This window comes from Excalfactoria chinensis, chromosome 13 (genome assembly GCF_039878825.1).
Source record: "Excalfactoria chinensis isolate bCotChi1 chromosome 13, bCotChi1.hap2, whole genome shotgun sequence".
Lineage (NCBI taxonomy): Eukaryota > Metazoa > Chordata > Aves > Galliformes > Phasianidae > Excalfactoria > Excalfactoria chinensis.
In genome coordinates, this window is record NC_092837.1 from 13,891,223 (window position 1) to 13,913,050 (window position 21,828).

Genomic DNA, 21,828 nt, shown 5'->3' on the forward strand with positions numbered 1-21,828 from the left:
GGATTTGCTGACATTTGCTGTGAACTCTCTGTCAAGTTACTATAACAGCATGCTTTTATTTTGAGTGGAATAAAACAAATGAATCCAAAATTGCTTTTTGAATATCTTCAGCAAATTTATCCCTTACTTTGAGATACCACTTAGCTACTGTTCAGTTTGTTTTTATCTATCTGACCTCCCATCCCATATCAGAAAAGGTAAGAAGTTAATACCCAGAAAGATGCTAATGGCAAAACTTTCTGTTGGAAGCAGGCCTTCCTTGACTGTCACAGGTAAACTTGAAGCAGAAGTTAGATCTTTACTGCAGAAAAATGGTAGGGAAAAAAAGACTATGCAACAACAACAGCAGTTGTTGGGTTTATTTCCTTCATTTTGGGCCTGTAGCTGCAGAGTGGGTGAGATTGGGTCTCTGGTACCTTTATCAGCTCTGGAGCTTGTCAGGGGAGCAAGGCAAACAGGCAGAACTGATGGGACCAGATCTCAGGTGTTCCAAGGATATCCCTGTTCCAAGGGTAGCCCTGCAGTTGTGAAGGAAAGCTTGAGCTGAAGGAGAAAATAAAGTGCCCTTGAGTTAATTTGAGAAGGTTAATTCTAAAGTACAACTGTGATGTGTCAGCTGCAGACTGGGTGTTCTGGGACACTGGCTGGAATTAGTGCTGTGATGACAAATTGCTGCTGGGAGGAAAACCTTTCTAAATAGAGAAGTTCACAGCAAAGAAGTACCAACCTCTCTACTTAACCTCTTCTCTGTGGGCATCAGGTTGCAGTGTTTGCAGAGCAAATTTGCTCATCAGAAGTGGAAAATAGTAAAGGGCATGTGTTACTTTCTGCTAACCTGTGAGTGGACGAGGTGCAGATTCGGTGAAAGTTTCTGACACTTCCTCACTTTGAATTTTTCCTATTAAGCAACGCAGAGAAATTACACAGAAGCAGCATCTATCATTTAGATCTGTATGTTATCACATAGTTTTTACATGGTTTTTCTTGGTTGTTTGTTTACATTGCTAAGTGAAAGTGTGCTTTCCACTTTGGGATTATTTATTCTCCCAACTATATCAAGTGTAATAGCTTATTTGAACCATGAGACTGTACAGTGCTTCAGAACTGAAATTCTTTGTAAGCTGTCAGTTATTTTTCTTGCTGAGAATTGATTTCCTTTGGGTTAGTATCCTAGAAATGAAGTGAGGTAGCAAACCCGGTTTGAAAAACCTTATGGCATGTATACCTCTAAGAAGCAAAGGGCTGTGTTTTCAAACGAAGGCATCATCATTGAATGTGGGTTAGTTCTGTGGTTTCTGATGCTGAGGTGCATCAGAGCTGATTTTCAGATGCACAGAGGGCACCCCAAGACACTTCTTGTTGTGGAAGCTGGAATTAAGTCTTTTGGCTGCGATGGGGTTTGGCTCCTGCAGTTTGGAGAACAGCTGTTTGGGTGGCACAGCTCTACATGTGACTCAGTAGACTTCGCTCCTGCTATCCTGGGCTCAGCACCATGTTGACAGCAGCCAGATTGGACTGCTGGCAAAACTTCTGGCTTTAGCTGCAAAATGTTTAAGTGCAGGGCTGGGAGTGGGGAGAACTGACCAAAAGCATAGCAGCTTCTTATGACTTGATTTTGGTTGGTTGTTTTTTTTTTTTTTTTCAGTTTCTCTTTAAGGCATCTCAATACATTTGTTTGTTGGCTACAAGCAATCTAAAGCAGTTTGATAAGTGAGGTCGTCAGGTAAATGGAAGGAAGGAGGGCACAAATATGTAAGATAGCCTTCTTCTGAAATACTGTTGATCATCAGAGTGAAAGAACTACAGTCCTGCAGCTGAACATCTCACTGCCAAAGCATGAACGCTGCGCTAATACCTTTCAGTGATGAAGAACTTAATTACATTAAAAGGTTCCCTCACATGTAAGTTGCCTGCAAACATGAAAATCAATTAGTGAATTTTGTGTCTTAAGGAAAAGGCTGTGCAAAACTTAATTGGTTCCACAGAAGTCTTGGATTTTTTTCTTTAAATGCCGTTTTGAACAAATTACTACTGAGAATTGTGCATGACTTTTGAGCTCACATATCTGCAGTGACTCATCTAATGTACATTAGGCCAGTGTAGGTTCAGTTGTAAGCTCTAATGTATTATAAGCATTTTAGACAGACAGATGAGATACAGCTGAGTTTTAAGCTGATCTTAAGGTGCTGTGAAGTGGACAGTCAACTCTTGTTAGTTCCCAAGATTTAACATGTGGTACAAAACCAGGTTGGACAAGAGCCTTTAATTTTTACTGGTGCTTTCAGTTTTCTCTTTATAGGTCTTGATGAGGATGAGCTGCTGGTTGGACTCAATGATCCAAGTGGACTTTTCCACCCTTAATGATTCTGTGATGCTCTGATTCTTAGACCTTCTGGGGGCCCTCCTGAGGATAATGTTTTACTGAATGCTCTTTCCATCTGATTAGCACTTTGTTTGTGGGGTAATTAAATGTTTGTCGCTTCTGAAAATTCTAGTTATGTTTTCTACTGTCCCTTCCAACCCAAACCATTCTATGACTGTGTTTCCTTCAGAATATAAGGCTGCTCACCCACAGTGACACAGGGCTGCAGTGGGGCCCAGCATTGCCATTTGACTGTCTGCCATTACCAAGTTTTAAATGAAAAGACGTGCTCTTCTACACTCAGTTGTGCTTCACCTCTGAAGATTAGTCCCAATTTGGGGCTAGATGGAGTCACAGCATGGACCTGTAAATCCAAGGGACTATCTCAGTTTGACCTATTTTCTGCTGCTTTCTCAGTGAAAGCCTTCATCAGGTTTCCACCCAGACACAGTAGGCTTAAATCTTCTTCAGCAGCGTGAATAAAACATGTTGTCTATAATTATGACTCTCTCCTGAAACTTCTGTTGCCTGTCATCCCTTCTAAATGAATTACTCGTTAATCTGAGAATTAATTCAAACACAGCAGTGGGCCTTAGAATGAAACTGATTCCAGCTATTCCTCCTGCCATCCGCCATAAACATTGTGCTGGTGACAAAACCTGATCCCAAGTGAAGAAAAACATGCTTAACAACTTGGCTCCCTGGATGTTTCTTGAGCCATATGCAGAGTAGTTTTGTAGCAGAGATGTGAAAGTTGGGATTTTTGCAAGCAGACAAGGAAGTTCACCCATGTGAACTCCATGTATTTTGATGAGTTAGTAATCAACTCCCAGCCCTTGGCAGGCTGTGTGTAACAATTAGATGCCTCTGCTATCTGAGTGCAAGTTGGGCATGGAGAGGCTTATCCTGAAAAGTGAAGTATTGGGTGTTCTCCAGCAATTGCACACTACTGTGTGCTCTCCCTTCCTGCTCTGGCTTCCTTACCCAGGAATCTGGTGACGGTTTCATGGTTTGACACAGTAATGTTCCCTGGACATTTCAGAAGCAGAAGAAAAAGTTATCTGTAAATGGCTGTGCTGCTTTGTTAGATGGAAGTACCTAAGAAAACATTACTGCTAATTAATATTGCCCAGTACTCAGAAGAACAAGTCATTTCAGGCAGAACAGGGATTTAAAATGTATAGAATATATATATGTGTGTATAAATGTATACAGATGTATATAAAATGCATAAAAGATGCTTTGGTTCTAAGTTGTACAACAGGCTGATTTGTAGATGAGGTTTCTGTGTGTTCACAGCACTCCTGGTTATTTGGCTCGCACTCTCAAGGATTTGCAGTTGTCAAGCTGTGAATATTTCTCTGCACTTTCATGCTTCGTTTCCAGGGAAAGGATCGTGTCTGAGCTACCTGAGGGGAAAGAGCAGCTGAGACACAGAATTACATCTATAATAAATGCTGCTTCTTAGAAGAGGGCCTGTCTCACAAATTCTGCTGTGAGCAGTGGTGGTTTCTGCAGGAAGGAGATTTAAGGGAGTCATGCCAGCGTCTGCAGACAGGAGAGAGCCCTCTGCGTGGAGGGTTAAACACTGTGAGTGTACTTGCCTGATGTGATTAAAAGAAATAAATCCTATCCTGAATTTCCATCTGTGGGATTTGCAAGTGCAATACAAAAAATGTCTGTATTTGAAACTGCGATCCATGCGCAGTTGGATGGGTAGATTGGGCTGCTGCTTAATAACTGTAACTTTGGTAGGTATGGACCAACTAACGTCAGCATTCATTGATGAGAAGTCATCTGCTGCCATGACCCATCAGCACTGCGTTTTCTTCTCCGTCACACTCTGTGCATCTCAGATTATTCTCTTTCAGGGCTGCACAGCAGTGGGGGGGGGGGCATAAAGTTAATTGTACACAATACCTTTCATTTGAGCGTGTATTAGGTAGCTCACAAAATAGTAAGAGCTGAATCTAGGCTGCTGTAAGGAAAGCACAAGGTAAACTGGTGGAGTCTGAGGAGGAAACTCATTTTGTGGGAGACTGGAGCACTGATCTGGCTTAAAGGTGAAGTTTTTTCATGAACTGAGATTGGAGTGCACGTGTTCTTCCTTCCCAGGACTACAAACATCTCACCCTAAGGGGTTGTTCTAGTCCAGGTGTCTCCTAGCCTCCCTAGCTGGGGTTTGTCATGCAGCGGAGATAGTTTTAATGCTCAAAGAGCTAAGGAACAACCCAGTGTTTGATGCCAGGAGTGCTCCAAGGACACCCTGGGTGTACAAACCTGGAGGAATTTGCGTATTCTTGATGAGCACCATGATTGCAATACAGTCAGGCAATGATTGCTGGTCCCCAAACTCTGAAATGGAATGCCAGGAATGCTAGGTGGCAGTGAAAGCCCATTGCTGAGAAGTGCTCAGTTCCCTGCAGCACAGGATCAGGCCTCCTCTTTGCCTCTCTCAGCACTGCTGCCTGCATGGAGCACAGCCTCCTGAAAGCCTCAGAGAAGCTTCTTGCCTTGGGCAAGGGGAGCTCAGCCCATCCGTAGCTTGGAAGCTCCTGGCTACACCTGCTGGCTGGAATCTTAAGCAGTTCTTAAGTGCTCAGTCATTGTGGTCACTAAGCTGATATTTAAAAATACTTTACATCGGGGTTTTGCTGCCATTTGAGCTATTTTGCATGAAAGGTGGTGATTACAGAATGATAAAGTTTTGACACAGCAATAAAAGCCAGGAAATCCACCTTTAGCAGTGGAGTTGCGCTCTCTATTGCTTCTGCTGCATGCCAGCTTCAGTGTAGGCAGTAACTGAGTAGAAACTACAATAGCAATTAGCTTATGACCTTCTGCTTCAGTACACATCTTAACATTCAGTTGAGGAAAAGCATCCAGTGAGAAAGTAAGTATTGATATATGAGTGATCTGTGCTAAAAATCCACACAGCTTGCAGAAACTGCTGTGACTATCAACATCAATGTAAGTAAGAATAGGGTTTTCAGTTTTCCTTGCAGGTTTTGCTGTAAGAAGTATCTATCATGAATCCACTCCCACTGCATTCCCAGTCTCATACCTTCCACATTACCCTAATTAGTCAGAAACCTGGAGTTTATGTAATGTTCTTGATGCTGCTACTATCCCTTGGCTAAATAGGCCATTTTGGCATTGATTTCCCACAAGAAGTCGTTAAGTATTTTTGGCCACGGTTCATTGCTGTTTGTGATTGCTTAGGTGGGAAAAGAAATAGAAAATGGTGACTTACCGTTTCATGAATGACAGCTTCCTATTTCTGCTTGCTCCTTATCTGTGGTTTAAAGCCTGGCCTATTAATTAATAAGTAGAATTTCTCTGCGTCCTTTGATCTCTGATACTATCACACAGAATACTGAATATTTAAAAGTAGTTCCCAGTTAATTTCTAGCACACGTGCTGTATCACAAGTCAGAACATTGAATAAATCAGACGCTCACTTTCCAATTTGGAGCGAATGTACTTTTGGCAAAGTGATAGGTTTAACATTGATTTGAATTGATCAAGTGCCAGGATAGACTATGAAATATCTCCTTAAATCAGCTGCTAAACAAACTTAAACGAGATTTTATTAAAAAGTGATCCATGTTAATAGCTACAACTTAAAAGGAACAGCCTGGTTTTCTCAAGTCCTGAACCCCTCAGAGATCTTATCGGTTTCACTCGCCTTTCAAGTCAAGTTAATTTGGTCAAAGCAACAAGCTTGACTGTGCTGCTTAGAGGAAAACAAACAAACAAACAAGAAAACAACAACCTTCAACACCAGATATGCCCTTTGATACATTAGGACTGCTGAAACACAAGTGTGCTGTAGCAGGAGTCTGGTGTGGGGCACTGTTTGCTGAGTGAAGCACAGAACAGCTTCCTAGTCAATCAGGTACCGGCATAGGGAGGTGGGTCTCCCTCTGATGGGGAACTGAAGCAGTGGGCACCACCTGCTTGCAAGTACACCTTTTCTCTCTCTCTCTTTCTTATATATCAGCTTCATGCAGTCTCCCTCCAGTGTGGGAGCCGAATGCAGTCAGTAAAGTCATTCCATTCTTGCAAGGACAGTACCTGGGTAAAGAAAGGGGCCATTTAGGTGACAGGTGCTTGCTCACAGCCTGCCCCAGCTCTGCACCCCCAGGCTGTGCTCAGCTGCAGTGAGCAAAGCTTCATCAGGGCAAAGGCTTGTTTGCCATGAAGCAAACCTCCTCGTAACTCAGCCCACCTGTTCACAGTTTATTTGCAGCTGTTTCCATTAAGCCTGCAATATGTAGTCCAGGTTAAGAGCTGCTGGGACACCTTAGTGTGGGTCTGTCCTGGTGGTGTGTGTTTTCTCTTGTTGAACGTTATGGTTATTGCTCTTGTATATACCTCAAGATTGCCCTTGTTATTGAGATTTATTTGTTATACAACTCTACATGAAGAAATTTATTTGCACCAAACGTGGCTTTGTGTTCAGGGCAGCTCTTGCTGCTAAGTGACTTCCTGAGCTGCTGTGAGAGAAGCTGGATACTGAGCAGAAAAAGCTCAAACCCCTTGTGTGTAATGTTCATGTAACATCCATCTTCTGTGCTGCTTTTCCATGGCCTAGGAGAATACCAGCATACAGTCAGGCAATTTCAGGTATGTTTGTCTTTTTGCATATGTTATCATTCTATCATTATTTTTGCATGTAAAGACCAAATATCTTTGAGCATTTTGTATGTGAGGCTCAAAAAAGTTGTTTCCTTCACTTTAGTGGAGACAGGTGCGTTTGTAAAGGACCTGAGTGTAGGCCAGGGGGGTTCCATTCCAGGCAGCAGAGAATGGTCTGGTTACACAGGGAGCCTGCAGAGGTTTTGGATGGTACAGGTTCTGGGGTGAGGTAAGATCTCCTGCTGTATTTTTTGTCTTGAAGTGTTTGGCTTTTTCCAGTATGTGTTAATCCAGATAGAAAGAGGGTTATCAGATTTGAGGAGACAGATCTGATTTGGGTCTTCTCATTGCTTGTCAGGTGAAGCTGAATTTTGTTAATGTTATTACTGTGTTTAGTAAATGGGAACTGGTGTGGCTCAGGTGAGATTAGAGGTAGTTCATGGTGCTGGAAATGCTGGACCACAGGGCAGCATTAGTAAGATGCATTCAGGATTGGCTTTTTGCTGATTCTAACTTAAGTGTACTTGTGTTTGTTTATGCAGTGTTTTACATCCAGTAACTGTTCTAGAAAACATCCTCCTCTTCCTGCTCTGCACAACCTGGCAGCTAAAGAAATAAGGCTTTTGTTTACAGCCTTGCAAGCACAAACAGCTCCCTGAAGCAAATGCAGATGGTCATTTGGTCCAGATGTGTTCTTCCTACATCTTTCTCCAAAGCAACCTTGTTGGCAGCCAAGGAGAAAAAATAAAAGAAAATGAGGCTAAGGCCAAGAACAGATATGGGGTGGGGAGAAGCAGAGCTGGCAGGAATGCCAAGGAGCTGATCCAGTGCCTCTACCTGCTGCTACCCCTGAATGGCACAGAGGCAGGTGGGTGCTGCATGGCCTGGGTCACTGCTCAGCATCCTGCTGGTTCCAGGCTGTGGTTGGTAACTTTAGTGCCAAGCTCTGGTAGAAGGCAACCCACCTCTGCCCATCCCCCACAAGTAATTTGCCAAATATTTCCCCTTTTTCTCCAGCCAACAGAGGCAGTTTGGTGACTTGTGTCCCATAAGTTAATTTTGCTTTTCTTTGCTTTTCATGGAGGTGTGGAAGCTTCCCAAGGAGCAGTCCTGTTGGACAGGCACAAGGGACTTGCTCTGCCCTTTGTGTGAGCTGTGTGATACCCAAACCACTCACTACAACACTTGTGACCTTCCTTTTTCTTTCTTTAGTGATATTTTTTTGTGCTCAGAGTTGTTTTGTTTATCAGCAGCACTTGACCACTGGTGAAGTGATACCTCACACCTCTGCTGCAGTTGGTTGAGAACAGAGAACAAAACTACTGTGTCTTAGAGAGGTGTTCTGGGGATGCAAATGGCCAGAATCCAATTACATGCTTGGAATGCCACCGGGATTCCAACTGGCTGTAGGAAAGAATCCATCCCTTTCAGAGTGAGAAGCAGTTTAGGAATACCTGGCTTTCCTTCTGTTATTTTTTTCTGCTCAGGAGGAGTGAGTTGGCTCTCCATAGCATCAAACAAACACCTCTGCTGGTGAAAAGCTGGGGACAGTGAGGGGCAATGGAAGAAGGAGGGCTGTCCTTTCTGTCAGTGTGTATGAGTCTGTCATCAAATATCAGCTGAACTTTTTGAAAGCAGGACGTTATAAAAAAACACAGTGTGAGATGGAGCAGTGACTGCACTTGAAAGAAAAAGGCTGTTTGGTTTTCTCAAGCGCTGCCACAGTGAGAAGTGGATGTATTGCCTACCTCTGAGTCTGCATCAGCGACTCATTTGTCAAGGGGCAAGGGAGAAAGTGAGCAATGAAAGCTTACGGAGTGTGTTTTCTTTTCAGCGTGCTATTAGCATGAATGTGAAATGCACTCAGATAATATGCTCCCCTGTGTGTTTAATAATTGAGCTCCCAGGTCACTGCTGAATCTCGCACATTTTGTGGTTCTTTGTGCAACAGTTCTGCACTGTAATTTAAGAATGGGTAAATTATATTGCTGACCTTAGTTAATTGCTGTCAGGGAAGCGATAGCTTAGCCAAGAGCAGGCTGCATCAAGATGCCCTGAGGCCAAACTTTCATCTCCTAAAAACAGCTACAGGATGTTCTTTGTGATATTCTGGGAGCAGGTAATATTTGGTCAGATCACATAAGCTGGCAATGGGTGACATCTGCATTCTCGGGAAGGCATAAGCGTTGTCACTGCTCTCATTTTCAGGTAGGATGGTACAGCTGTTCTTCTTTTCTGTGTTAGGTTGTGGAGTGCTCTTTACCACTGTTTGTGGGATAGCATGTGGGAGATGGCAGGCATGGTGATATGCAGTGGCAGGAGGCAGCAGCTGTCTGCAGAGAAATGCGTGCTGTGCTGGAAACCTCCCTGTCCCGTTCTAACTCCATCAAGTAACATTTGAGGAAGGTGAAATGTGGTGCAGATCTGTGCACTGTTGCATGCAGGAGAGTCTGCAGGTTTGCTGCTGTCCCAGGACATAAGATGAAATGTCCATTTGCTTTTGTGGAGGACTTCAGTGGGGTAAAGAAAAGTGTTACCTATGGAGCTGAGAGCTTATAACTCGAGCTGCAGAGATGACTGTTGTCTTGGCTGAACCTGGGGAGACCTTGCTCTGAAGCACAACAGTGTGGTCCCATGTCCCCCACCTTGGTGCTGCCCACAGGCTGTCTGTTTGTGCTGGGTGTGGATGAAGCCTGTGCTGGGCAGTGCCCCAAGGGCTGCTCAGGTGGGGATGCCCTGGGGAATGCTGTGGGCACATCATCCTGAGAGGAAATCATTGCCTGAAAGAAATTGGATTTCTCCTCTGAGCTGTTTGTACTAAATTATGTTTAGTAGATGCAAATTGAATCTGACTGCATGATTTCGCTCAGAAGGAAATCAACGATTTCTTAATTCTCCTTAATGCAGGAGCCTTGGGAAAAAGCTTAATTCTAGCAGGCGTAAGTAACGCTGCTGCAGAAGTCTCTCTATAAATCAGCAAACTGCTGAGCAACAATATTGATGGTCTGTTTGTTTATCCTGTTCACAAGGGATATAATAGGGATGTAAAAGTGAAGGCAGCAAAGCAATATAAGTTTTAAACTTAGTGGCACAGTCATCTATTGCAGAAGTAAACTATTTGCTCAGAAAAGCTGCAAAGGTGCAGAGCAAAATGTTTATTTCCTTAAAATGTTCAAAATCTGATTGGTGGCCAACCACCACATAGGTGTTTTTTTTTTTTGCTATATCCAGCTTAGTGCAAACAAGTTTAATCCTCATACTGCCTAACCCTTGGAAGAATAAGCTTGAAGGAGAAGATGCAGGCTGAGGTACTTGGTATATGGGAAGCTTCCCTGCACATGCCTTGTTCTCAGGTTGGTGCTCCTCATTACAAAGCTGGTCACCTGGAATATTACAGCTGCTTGCACAGTGCCCAGGAGAAAACTGCATTGTGGTGTCCAATCTGTAGGTGAACATATTCAGAAATATGTATTATCTACAACTGGGGAGTTAAAGTGGAATAAGAGCAAATCATTGCCCTGTTCCTGTCTCTGTTGTAAAATCTTGCTTTGTCCCTTTTCTCCAGAAGATCCAGGCCTTATCTTCATTAATCTCCTAGCAGGCAGACTTGTAATATGCCTCACCATGATCTCTGCCTTATACCAAGTCATTAAACTTCCTTACAGTCCCAGCTGAATTGGCAGCACAGCTGGTAGATGCAGCTCCAGAAAGAAAAGCCTTAATGAAAGACGACCCAACAAAGCTGGTTAATTTAAGTTAAAATAACAGCAAGGATGGATGACTTGGATTTCTTTTAATGTGTGTTTAGCAGCTTTAACACCTCTACTTTGGGGCTGGGTTTCTGTCCCAAGAAAACCCCTGTTGTCTTTGCTGCACAGTGGGCCTGGTGAGGCTGGTGCTGCACTGCGGCATGGCTGTCCCTTGAGGTAAGGGTAAGCCTGGTGTTCTGCCTTCCCTCCTGCACAGCGTACTGAAAGAGCTGAAGCAAACCATGTTTTGTTCAGCCTGCCAGTCTGGTGGTTCAGCAGATAAGAAGTGCTTCTCAGGAGGAACGAACCATGAAATGTGTTTGAGAATGTACATCAAAAAAATCCCACAAGAATCCCATTTCTGATACATTCTGCTGTTTATTCCTGTTATAAAGCAAGTCTTGTATTTTGAATTTCAGACTGCTGGACTGAGCCAGGTTTTCTAAAGTAGTTTTGAAGGCAGTTGGCATTAGAACCCAAACGCTACCACCCACCTGTGGGGAGAAATTCTTGGGTTTCCTTGCAACAGGGAAAAATAACAAAAATAGGGGGGAAAAATGGTGTGTATTGGTTGTATGTAGTTGGTTATGTGATTATATTAAGGATAAAATGGCTATCCAGGTTGCAAGTATGAACTTAATATTGAAAATGGCTTCCTTGTGCAAGGAAACACACAGTGGCTAGTAGGAGTTGCTTAAGGCATCTGGGCTCGAGCCTCCGTCCTCTAAGAGCTGACCAGAGTGTTCAGCTTTCTCTGAATATTTGTGCAGTTCCATTTCATGGCTGTGTCTTAGCTATGAAATGTTTTCTTTTTAATTAAAGCATCAGCCCTCTAGTAAATACCGCTTTAATTTGGGTTGTAATTGAGCAAAGAACTAATGCTGGGCACTATTTAGCACTCGCAGGACACCAAGTGAATAATAAAAGTGCTGTACAAACAGCCTGTCGCATCTTGTTGGTATGGCTTCACCTCCCACAGCTTGCTCCTACATACAAGTTGTATCCATGTTGTAGTTCTTGTGGTGATGTGGCTTATTAACCTTGCTGCGATCAAAACAGACAGCTAAGAAGTTCTGTCTAAAGTCTACCTATAAAATAGGAATAGCAAAGAACTATAACTGCAGTGAGTTAGGAAATATGGGTCTGGAGATGTCTTCAAATGTGGATGTGGTTGCCTTGCCAAAACAGGCAAGCTTTCTGTTGTGCTGCATCTGCAGTGCTATCCTATTAATGTAATGCTGTCTTTGCCAGGCCTAACAAGGAGGGAACTGGCTTGCTGTAGTTGGTGTAATAAATAACATCAAATGTTTCCTTTGGGTTCACGGCCTTATTAGCCAGGATGGGGTTGGTGCAGGTTCGTTCTGGCTTTGAGTCTGTCCACAGAAGCAAGAGGGCACAAAGCAGCACAACTCACTTTCCCTGTCCAAAGTGCTTGGGTTTAGCCACAAAAGTATTAGTTCTTTCTTTTAAGCTCATGCTTCTTATGGATGTAACTATCTACAAGTGGAGTGATGGGTAAGAAAACGTTGCTCTGTCCAAATTCGTTTGTTCTTAATTACTGAGTTTGTTAGACTTTCTACAAAATTCTATAGTTATTCCATTGAAGTGGAACCTTCCTAATGCAAAATTCTCCTCTGGTCTCTGGCTATGGATGATGAAAATCTGGTAGAAGCTTTCTAAAGAGCTAAATGAAACGCTGCTAGAATCTTCTGAAAACATTGTCTGTAATAGAGTTGTGTTGTGTGACATTTCTACTGTTTCCTGCTTCAGTTAGTGACCTTCTACAGGGATACCTAGTTAGGTCTTAAGATCTGTGATGTTATTTACCAAGTCTTAAAGCCAATTTAGCTAAATTCAGTACAAGCGGAAAACAAATTGTGAATTATGAGAGGGTATATGAGAGATTTACGTTGGCTTTGGCCTTCAGATGGGACAGGGAGAATTGATAAATATACAGTTGACTCCAACTTGTGCTGAATGATTAATGTGCTATTCCCATACCAGTGAATCAAACTCTCTTAAGTATAGTAAAAAACACTTAACAGCCTCCGTGATATTCTAAAGTATTTATGAGCCTAAATAATGAGTGGGTTTGTGCCAGGTATGTTGGCAGCTGAAGTCAGCAGAAGGTTTGTTGTTGACTCCAGTGGGTCAACGAACTGCTCTGAGCATCCTGCTGTAGTCAGCCCTGCTCTGAGCTGTGCATTCCAGCTTCATCTACTATGATTCTGTGCAACCAAAACCTTCAAATATCAGTTTTACAGCAGAAGATGGTGGAGTGGAAACCACAAAGGGATGCATTTAGTAGAAGAGAATTTAGGGCTTTAAAGTGAATGCCATGTTTGCCATGGAATAAGTCAGGCTTTCCTGGCTTGTTCTGTTGAAATAATTTAAGGATCATTCCAGCATGGGATGAATGAAAGCTTTCTCTAGTTATTGCTGGCCTGGGGAGTCCTCTCTCCTGCTTCTGCAGCTGGGTGTAATGCACGGTCTTGTTGATAATGACAGCAGGGGTTATGCATGGAAATAGCTGGGCCCAGACTTGCTAGATATTTCCGCTAGACTCTTTTCAAAGACGTAGCAGTGTCAGTTTCAACAGCATGACAGCTTACTGCCTGGACTAAGTATTGTAAGGTTGGACTAAATCTGAAGTTTATTGTCCCCTCAGTTCTTGGATGAGAGCTAAAGAGTCAAAAAAAAGACTGCATGAAAACAATCTGCTTAGCTTGAAGGTGAATTATTATAGCTCCTCTCCAGAAGGCATGTTGTAACCCAGAGCAGGCTGACCATCTCTGAAAGGACAGGCATATCAGCTTTGCAATGGAGTTGCATGTAATGCAGTATCCATCTGCACATGAAATTGGACAGGATTAGGGTAAACTGGACAGGTAAGCATCCTTGTTTCCTCACAGGCCATGCAGTATTTCCCAAAGCCCTGGGCTAATTTTGTTTTGAAGACTCCCCAGCCCCTTCTCCAGCACATCATGGGTGAAGTAGTCCTTCAGGGAATAATTAGAGAACGAGGGCTTATGTGACAAGAACGTATGATGTGAAATGCGTGGTACTTCTGTTTTCAGTTAATTAGGAACTTGAGATCTCTCATTACTGATAAAGCTTCAGGTTTCTGTTCTTTGAAGAAAACAATTTTCCAATCAGACGTGATTACTGAGAAATGCTCTTTGGCTGGATCTATTAAGTTCCCTCTCGTTTTCCCACCCCTCTCCCTTTTCCATGTGTCTTGGCCTGGAGACATTGAAAGATATGGCAAACCTCCAATAATTACCTGTATGGAGACGTTTAATAGCTTCCTAATATATCTGAGTGAAGGCTATTAAATCTCCTATGCTGGACTTTGAAGCTTGCAGCTATTTCATTCTCCCCCTACATCAGACTTTAAAGTGCTCTGTGCAAAAGAAGAAATATTGATCTCCAAATAAATATACATTAGTTAATTGTGCATTTATACTGATGCTGGAATGCTGTTTACAGCTACAGGTTGTATAGCTCTCTGTTAGCTAAACTGTTGCTTTCCCCTGACCAAAGAAGTACGTGCAAGTTCAGGAATGACAGCAACAGAATTGCTTTGCTGTCCCAAAGGCAGCTTATTCAGTTTTGAATGTGGTGCTCAACTTCTGTACTGAATGGATGCAATCAGTGTAGGAGCAGAAAATGATTCCATCCCAATGTGTTCTGGGAGTTTGGGAGGCAAGAAATTCTGCATCCATATAAACCAAGGGACCAGGTTTTAGGCCTTAAAAATATAACCCAAATGCATCTTTGCAGCAATGTTATGTTAAGTAAGTTTGGGTGTGAGCATCCTGTCCCTATCTGCTTTTTATTAAATGAGAATACTTGGAAGAACCGACTGAATGCATAACGAGAGTTTTCAGTTTGCCAAGCTTTCTCCAGTTCAAATCTGCCATCTTAAAGTCCAGATGCGAAACTGCTGTAGTGCCCTTGCTAGGATGAACTACAGCTTCCTTAAAGAGGAACTTAATGCTTGGGAAACCGACCCACTGCAAATGGAATGTGGAATCCTTGTAAGCTTCTGCTCACGTGCACACCCTGTGCTGTCCAAACTTGTCCCCTTGGCAATTCCCACCCTGCACATCACTGCTGCCTGCTGGTTCCAGCCCCTCTCAGCTCTTGTTGCTGCTTCTGAGGGAAGAAAGCAACCGAGGTATGCAGATGTGTCTAGAAGAGTTTGCAGTGAACTTTCTTCCTTAGGAATCCCCCTTTATTCTGCTGAAGTGACTGTTGTCCCAGTTACCCTCTAAAACAAGGTGATGCATCAGTGCAGTTCCTGGCACCAGCTTGCTTGTACTTAACGCTGAAGGAATTACTATTGTTAATCCACTTTAATGTATTATACTAGAGTTCACTCCAGAAGAAAAAATCAGGTTTTCAGATTCTCTTTATTTCACTGGAACAAGTGACTTCCCAATGAAGCTAAAACCTCCTATTGTTCGGAGAAGGATCTGTGGGCTTTGCATTAGCTCAGCAAATGAAACACTCCACCATGAGATACATGTATAATGCTGCTGCTTCCTGCTTTAGTGTTTATTCCCCTTCAAACAATCTCTCCAGTCTTATGGCTTCTGTGATGCTTTGGTTTTTCTTTTTTTGTTGTTGTTGTTATATATGTTCCATACAATTGTATGGCCCTGTAAGCCATGGTGAGCCCTGGCATGCATGCTTGAGAGCTTTGGGTAACCATCATCTTTGTTTGACTGAATTTCAAATGGAATTGGGGAATTTACTGCTCAAAACAAGGCCCTGCCAGGAGGGCTTTAGTGAATAGGCCATTCAGAGAAGAATCAGGTAAGGGTAAACAAGGGTAAACCTGAGCCTTGAACAGCTTTGCTTAAGGGGCTCAGGTAGGACAGTGGGAGGAAGGCAGTGTTCCAAACAGAACAGCTTTTGCACTCAGAAATGTGACCTCTGCTCCTCCTGGCTCCCCTCTGGGCTATGGGGGTGGTTCTCTTGCTTTCTCAGTCTCTCTATCAGAATATATTTTGTAAATATCCTAAAACTATAGGACTGTAGGTGAAAGGCCTATGATAGCTGTGATAGTTATATCCTGGTTGACGTTGAGCTAAGGTAAATTTCAATCTAAAGCATTTACTGATGGTTTTTCTTCAATTCCTGCTAATGGATTTCTTGGGATCTGCAGACACAGTCTCATTCTTTTGCCATTTGCTGGAGTTTTATACACCATATATATATTTAAAGAACATTTATGCAGCAGCTAAAAAAAAAAAAAAAATATATAGCCTAAAACTGGAAAATATCACCACAGACTTAATGTGGAGAGGAGGTTCTCAGGATTTATTTCCACTTCATTATGGCTGGGAAATGGGGACCTTTGTCAGTTTTGCTCAAGAAATAATCCGGAAAGAATACCAAATGGCTGTGTGTGATCACAGAACGGCCAGTGAAGGCTTTCTGTCAACAGAAGTACGGACAGACTTTGTGGCTTGATTATAAGCAGAAATGAAATCAAAATGAGCATGTCATATTTTGACATAAGGAATAAAAGAGGCAGAGAGCTTGAGCTGATAACTCAGAAAGCACATGCTGTGAAAGGGAGTTCTCTCCACCAGTCGCTTTAAGGCAGAGGTGATTTGTTGCTCTCCTTAGGCTTTATGAAAACCTCAGGCTTCAATATCAGAGCTTGGATCTGAGCATACTCAACCGAGGGTATGTCCTGAAGCCTTCTGTACCTGTCCCTTCTCTCTGCTGACCTGTGATAAGTGCTGAACATAGGTAGGGTCCTGGAGAAGCTTTGTAAGACTCCTCAAGGTGTTGCACCCTATGTACCCAAGTATCTAGGCTTATTCTGTAAGAGCCATCTGACACTGTGCTGTAAGCCCACTTGCAGAAGGGGAAGCTCAGGATGAGTGCACACCTCCTGTCTGGGCCCTAAAACACGCTGGGGCATCCTGATTTCTGTGACCTGGATGTGGTTTTGCTTCTCCCCAGCTGAACTACAAGGCTTCCTAGATCTACAGCTAACATCCATCTCTTCTGTCTCTTTGTGACTCACAGTTGGCTGGTAGGAACAAGCAAGAGCAGACGCTGACTGCCTATTAGTGGTTAATGGGGTGGAGTGACAGACAAGCAATGGCCCAGCAGGAACTGAAGAGTACCAGGAGGGCAGACTCTCATAACAGCATTTCAGGCAGGCAGACTTTGAACATCAAGAAGAAAATGTCCATTCCAGTAACAAAGCAGTGCTGACACATTTACCCAAGCAAAAAATAAAGGGGACAGAAATATGGCTTTGTTCTCAAAGGACTATTAGTACAAGTAAGTGTATTCAGGCAGCATATGAAGGTGTGAAAGAGGACTGTGTGTGCCTTCCTTGCCCAGGTCATGTTGATGGTTCTGGTGTTCCTGCAGCCAGTCCCCACTATACTCTATTGGGCCTCTGCTCTCATGATTGTTTGCTTTTGGTACAAGGCATGAAGAGTTTATCCTGCTCCTCTGCTGTGGGGCTGTGTGTGGGGGTGTCTGCATCCTTTCCTTGCACCCCACTGGAGGAGAGGTATTAAACAGCTCCTGTGAAGGCTCAAACTCAGCTCTGACAATTCATTACAATGCAAGTTGGAATCTTTCACCTCCATGTAGCTTGGCTTTCCTTTTAAGTAAAGCCCTTATTTAAGATTTGTCAATCCAGTGTTTTCTGGCACGTTTAATTGATTGTCTGTGCTTTGGAATGGTAGCAAAGAGACCAAAAACAAAGCCTAAAATGATGCGCCGTTAAATCCAATTGAGCGTCTGTGCAGTTAACGTCACCATAAACAAGTAACAACTGCAGTCCTCAGCTGATGCTGAGTTTTAGACTGTTGTTTGGCATTTCCCAGTCTGCGTCGCCTAATGTCCCTCTCAGCACAATTACTGCATAAACTGAAATGAATGTGTTGAATAAATACACTAACTGCATGTTCTTTCCCTGGAATTATAACAGTGAAATTTTTAATCCCAAATGGAGATTTGGGATAATGCACTGGGAAGATGTTTGTTCTTTCTTAGCAGACTCTCCAGGCACTCTTCTGGTGTTCAGGAAGATGTATATGTTTCCCACTGGAAAGCAGTTTATGCCCAGGCTTGAATAAACCTAAATATTAATGCTTGCTGGTGCTTGGATGTCTGTGAGCTTATATCCTAACAGCTCCAGACTGCCTACTTGACATTCAGGAGAAGTACACAGGGAGGCTTATTTCTGTGCATGTTAGCACAAAAGACGGTAGCTTTGCAATGTGTGCAGCACACGAGATGCTAGAAAATTCTGTGATCTGTTCAGATCAATGCAGCAGAATACGTGACAACTTTCTTATATGCTTGTGTGAAATCAAGCAGGTAAGCTGAACCTAAAGTGTGCCCTGGCCATTGAAGGGACCAACCATCCCATGGGGGTGCACTGGGCCAGCACTGCCAACCAGGTGAGGGAAGGCGTTGTCCCTCTCTGCTCTGCCTGGTGTGTGCTTGCATGCAGGTTGGGTGTCATGACAGATAGAGAGCATAAGGCCGTTAAGAAGTGTTGCTAAGGTGGTGAAGGGCCTGGAGGGCTGTGAGGAGTGGCTGGAGGTCCCTTGGTTGGTTCAATGTTCCTTTTTGTAAGAAGGCTATACAACTAAAATGGCAAAACAAAGCAGAAAGGTGGTAGTGTCGAGCTGAGCTTCTGTTCCAGTTGAGTCTGAGGCTGTGCCCAGTTGGAGGCCAGACTTTTCTCACAACAGGAATGGAGGGTAGAAAAAAGAGGGGATGTATTCTCAGCATGGACAATCCTGGTTTCTTCAAGCAGGTTAATCCTCGAGTTACTCAAATGGTTGGAGCTCCATCACCAAAGAGCCCTACATCTCTTGCAAGGAGCTCAGCCTTGCAGAGTAATTTTGTGATCTGCTGGAAGTTGTGCTTCTGCCTTTCTTTGTATTGCAATATTTTTCCTTCTTGCTGCCTGTTTGGGTTTTGTTTTCCTTATTTTTGCAGACATGCAGGCACTGGGAGGGGTGCAGGGCTGTGTGATGCTATACATCCTGGCCCTGCTCTGGGATTGCCTAGTGATGTCAGCAGCCTGGGAAATGAGCTTCTGACACTATGGTCATAAATCTCCTTCAGTTTGCTTTCGTCCTTGATTTTCAGCTTAATTTCCAAGTGTAAATCTGCTTGCTGAAAACCCCTGGCACCTTCACTTTCCCTACTGCTGATTTCCATGCATCTGGTTAACTTTTGATGTGCAGTCAGCATTTTACATTGCTTCTTGATCCCCTCATCTCTTGAAGAGGTAGTCTGTGGGTTCTGTAGGCTTTTTGCTTTTTACCCTTCTCTTTCCGGCTCCCCAGTACAGACAGGCATGTGCTGTTGGTGTATTGCTGTATGACAGCAGTGTGAGCAGCAAGCTGGCTCCATCACTAAAGTCCAGCTTGCTTGGTAATAGAGTACTTAACATAATCACACAAGGGCAGGGGCTTGAAGGAGGTCATTATGCATAGCTATTGCTTAGCTTTAGCACCCTTTCTGTACTTTGCCACGTGTACCTGTATTACTGCTTATTGTCAAGCCCTTGATTGGTCAGACCTCCACATTTCTGTGAATTTCATCCCTGCTGTGTTGTGCCCAGAAGCAGGGCTTATTGTGCTGCCACTAGAAGAACAGGTACAGCATTGTTTGTGGAGCAGAGGCAGTCTGGGGAACTCCTGTGTTGATGGCTGTGCAGTGTAAGTGATGTGAAACAGCTGCCACAGTCTTAATAGCTGGCGCTGTGCTCATAGGAGCAGAGCCCTTTTCAGAGTCCTCCATAAGTTCTCCCCTTTCCTTTTTGCCTTTCTTCTTGTTACCTGTGTTGTACTTTATAAACTTGATAATATTTCTAGAAACTTCTATTCAAGGAGACAGTGAGCCATAAACTGACCTTTTTGTTCTTGATTTGTTTAATTGCAGAGTATTAATTGCTGAGTTTTTTGCTGCTTGGGCTGGGTTTCCAAACACTTGAGGGGTGATGTGATTTGAGATGATGAAGCATGTAAAACATATTTCATTTAGTGAATATATTACTCTGATCTCCTATTAGTAATTTTTTGTGATGCTTTCTTTTTCTGAATAATTATGCAAATAACCAATTAAATGAAGCTTCCTTTCAGACTGGGGGGGGAATAGAAATACAAATTACTGATGATAAAAACTGAAATGCAAGTAATGTGTAGATGATACAATGAAGATCTTAGCCAAGAGTCAATGAGGACGTTGAAAAGGGTGTTTCCTCTTGCAGTAGACCAATGAGTGAAAAATATAGGCTTGTTTAATAAGCCATGTGCTTACGGCTAATTTATTGCTTGAGGCTATTGAAAAAGAAATCCAGAATGTCATGAAGAGTGGTAAGAAAATGTTGATTAATGTAACAGATAGGAGCAGCATTCTACAAGTGGAGAGTGTGGTTCGGTGCTTAAGCTTGTAATGAGTATTTTGTAACCATGGAGAACGAATGAGGTGAGACTTACTGGGCAATATTTTACATCATTTTCATGTGAAATAAGATGGTAGTATTCCACTAGCGAGGGATGCAGGGGAGGGTTGGAAATGTACCAGGCAGACTTGCTGTTCAGCTCACTACTTAAAAAATAAAGTGGGTGAGAAGCCAGTGCTTGAACTGGAGATCACTGGAGCTGTGATGATAACGTTGTTGACTAAATTCTGTAGATATATAGAAATACAAAGGCAGCAAAGTGGTTCATCACTCAATCCAGCAATGCCTTAGCACTGGGGGTGCTGATCTTTGGTACTGGTGGGTTGTCCAAGGTGCGTGGTCAGTTGACAATGACTACAGATGTATTCTCATGCAGTCCAGAGTGGTCAAGACTGCTCTTTGGAGTGATAACTTCTGGCCTGGGGGACCTCAACAGGTACTCTTGTTCCTGTCTTCCATGCCACCCAGATCTAAATCTGTAGAGGCAGGAGGAGGCAGGGAGATAGCGGCTTGTATCTTGCCTTCAAAGTCTACAGTGGTGTTCATCTCCTAACTTCCTATATCAAGTTGAAAATACTTTCTTCCAGGCCAACTCTTCAACTAGAAAACATCCCTGGGCATTCATTTTAGAAAGCCCCGGGTTCAATTAAAACATCAGGTTTTACACTTCTCTGTGAGGTTTCAGAGTACGTATAGCCTTCATCCAGTCTTTCCTAGATCTGTTGTTCACATCACATGGCTTCAGTGTTCCTTATTTTAGGCTTGAAATACCCTCTTGTGCTGTGCTGCCTTCTGACTTCTTGCTTCCTCTCACCTAATTTCTTCTCAGTGTGCGTCCTCAACTTTCATTGTCTGTTTGGAAAGTAGGACAAAGAAAAGTCTTGATTCTTTTCCCCAGCTCATCTTGTAGTGTAGCAGGCATCAGTAAGCAGCTGCTAGTGGTTCATTTAGCTGAAGCCAGCAGGTTGGTTCAGGTTGGTCCTACAAGGTTGCATGATTCCTTTATTAGTTGCTGGCTTTCCCATGATTTGCAGCTTGCCAGGAGGCTTGCAGTAGCTTCAGCCCCTCTTCTCCAGCTTCATGAATGCAAATTGTATTGCAGAAGTATATATGGAGTAGTAAATCCATATTTCTGATGTTATAGCTACCTGCAGTAGTATGAATGATCTCATGATGTGTTTTTAAAGTACAACAGAAGTAGAAGAGCTTCAGGTCTGCAGTAGAAATAGATTTATGGCCAAGTGGCTGTGTGTGGGTACTGCCAAGTAGAGAAGGAAGATCCATAAACAAAGTTGTTCTAGAGATGCTTGAAATGAAGTACTGTACAGGAAGAATCAATCAGATGGTCCTATTTATTCTTCATCTAACACAAACAGAAAGGAATGTTCTATCAAAATGACAAACTTCATATTTGGGGTTTTATACCATGCTCATCATAGAAAACCATTGGAGTTTGGTTTTTTACAGGTGTGGGTAATGAGAACCTTTCATGCTGTGCTTGCTTTAAAATGGAGCAAGGAGATGAATCCTCCCCTTTAGAAAGTATAAATATAGTCCTAATAGCTCAGCCATAGAGAAAGGCTTACACTATGGGAAGGTTGCTCTGTTTT

General features: G+C 43.0%; 1 protein-coding gene across 6 annotated transcripts in view; it reads left to right on the forward strand.

The window, feature by feature from the left end:
- Positions 1-21,828, forward strand: part of KCNIP1 (potassium voltage-gated channel interacting protein 1) — a 150,481-nt gene that overhangs the window by 98,072 nt on the left and 30,581 nt on the right. The window contains exon 1 of one of the 6 annotated variants that reach the window (XM_072347934.1): positions 6,692-6,991. The exons of the other annotated variants lie outside the window; for them this stretch is intronic. The gene's annotated coding sequence lies outside the window, so the exon portion shown is untranslated. Of the gene's footprint in view, positions 1-6,691; positions 6,992-21,828 lie in introns of those variants that run through there. 6 annotated transcript variants of the gene reach the window in all.